At 70.3% G+C, this 2500-nt stretch overlaps 1 protein-coding gene across 3 annotated transcripts in view; it reads right to left on the bottom strand.

Moving 5' to 3' along the window:
* Positions 1-2500, bottom strand: part of tbc1d13 (TBC1 domain family, member 13) — a 19355-nt gene that overhangs the window by 3467 nt on the left and 13388 nt on the right. The window lies entirely within an intron of this gene.

Here is a 2500-nt window from a genome sequence, read left to right as displayed (position 1 = left end):
ACCTCGCCCCCAACCCAGACCTCGCCCCCAACCCAGACCTCGCCCCCAACCCAGACCTCGCCCCAACCCAGACCTCGCCCCAACCCAGACCTCGCCCCCAACCCAGACCTCGCCCCAACCCAGACCTCGCCCCAACCCAGACCTCGCCCCCAACCCAGACCTCGCCCCAACCCAGACCTCGCCCCAACCCAGACCTCGCCCCCAAACCAGACCTCGCCCCCAACCCAGACCTCGCCCCCAACCCAGACCTCGCCCCAACCCAGACCTCGCCCCCAACCCAGACCTCGCCCCCAACCCAGACCTCGCCCCAACCCAGACCTCGCCCCCAACCCAGACCTCGCCCCAACCCAGACCTCGCCCCCAACCCAGACCTCGCCCCAACCCAGACCTCGCCCCCAACCCAGACCTCGCCCCCAACCCAGACCTCGCCCCAACCCAGACCTCGCCCCAAACCAGACCTCGCCCCCAACCCAGACCTCGCCCCAACCCAGACCTCGCCCCCAACCCAGACCTCGCCCCCAACCCAGACCTCGCCCCAACCCAGACCTCGCCCCCAACCCAGACCTCGCCCCAACCCAGACCTCGCCCCCAACCCAGACCTCGCCCCAACCCAGACCTCGCCCCCAACCCAGACCTCGCCCCCAACCCAGACCTCGCCCCCAACCCAGACCTCGCCCCAACCCAGACCTCGCCCCCAACCCAGACCTCGCCCCAACCCAGACCTCGCCCCAACCCAGACCTCGCCCCCAACCCAGACCTCGCCCCCAACCCAGACCTCGCCCCCAACCCAGACCTCGCCCCCAACCCAGACCTCGCCCCCGACTTCAGCCCAGACCTCGCCCCCAACCCAGACCTCGCCCCCGACTTCAGCCCAGCCCTCGCCCCCAACCCAGACCTCGCCCCCGACTTCAGCCCAGCCCTCGCCCCCAACCCAGACCTCGCCCCCGACTTCAGCCCAGCCCTCGCCCCCAACCCAGACATCGCCCCCGACTTCAACCCAGACCTCGCCCCCGACTTCAACCCAGACCTCGCCCCCGACTTCAACCCAGACCTCGCCCCCAACCCAGACATCGCCCCCGACTTCAGCCCAGACCTCGCCCCCGACTTCAACCCAGACCTCGCCCCAACCCAGACCTCGCCCCCAACCCAGACCTCGCCCCCGACTTCAGCCCAGACCTCGCCCCCGACTTCAGCCCAGACCTCGCCCCCAACTTCAGCCCAGACCTCGCCCCAACCCAGACCTCGCCCCCAACCCAGACCTCACCCCCAACCCAGACCTCGCCCCCAACCCAGACCTCGCCCCCAACTTCAGCCCAGACCTCGCCCCCCAACCCAGACATCGCCCCCGACTTCAGCCCAGACCTCGCCCCAACCCAGACCTCGCCCCCAACTTCAGCCCAGACCTCGCCCCCAACCCAGACATCGCCCCCGACTTCAGCCCAGACCTCGCCCCCAACCCAGACATCGCCCCCGACTTCAGCCCAGACCTCGCCCCAACCCAGACCTCGCCCCCAACCCAGACCTCGCCCCCGACTTCAGCCCAGACCTCGCCCCCGACTTCAGCCCAGACCTCGCCCCCGACTTCAACCCAGACCTCGCCCCAACCCAGACCTCGCCCCAACCCAGACCTCGCCCCCAACCCAGACCTCACCCCCAACCCAGACCTCGCCCCCAACCCAGACCTCGCCCCCAACTTCAGCCCAGACCTCGCCCCCAACCCAGACATCGCCCCCGACTTCAGCCCAGACCTCGCCCCAACCCAGACCTCGCCCCCGACTTCAGCCCAGACCTCGCCCCAACCCAGACCTCGCCCCCGACTTCAGCCCAGACCTCGCCCCCGACTTCAGCCCAGACCTCGCCCCCGACTTCAGCCCAGACCTCGCCCCCGACTTCAGCCCAGACCTCGCCCCCGACTTCAGCCCAGACCTCGCCCCCGACTTCAGCCCAGACCTCGCCCCAACCCAGACCTCGCCCCCGACTTCAGCCCAGACCTCGCCCCAACCCAGACCTCGCCCCCGACTTCAGCCCAGACCTCGCCCCAACCCAGACCTCGCCCCCGACTTCAGCCCAGACCTCGCCCCAACCCAGACCTCGCCCCCAACCCAGACATCGCCCCCGACTTCAGCCCAGACCTCGCCCCAACCCAGACCTCGCCCCCAACCCAGACCTCGCCCCCAACCCAGACCTCGCCCCCAACCCAGACTTCAGCCCAGACCTCGCCCCCAACCCAGACCTCGCCCCCGACTTCAGCCCAGCCCTCGCCCCCAACCCAGACATCGCCCCCGACTTCAACCCAGACCTCGCCCCCGACTTCAACCCAGACCTCGCCCCCGACTTCAACCCAGACCTCGCCCCCAACCCAGACATCGCCCCCGACTTCAGCCCAGACCTCACCCCCAACTTCAACCCAGACCTCGCCCCAACCCAGACCTCGCCCCCAACCCAGACCTCGCCCCCGACTTCAGCCCAGACCTCGCCCCCGACTTCAGCCCAGACCTCG

Source organism: Gobio gobio (assembly GCF_949357685.1).
Source record: "Gobio gobio genome assembly, chromosome: 14".
Taxonomy (NCBI): Eukaryota; Metazoa; Chordata; class Actinopteri; order Cypriniformes; family Gobionidae; genus Gobio; species Gobio gobio.
This window is presented reverse-complemented; position numbering and strand designations above follow the sequence as displayed.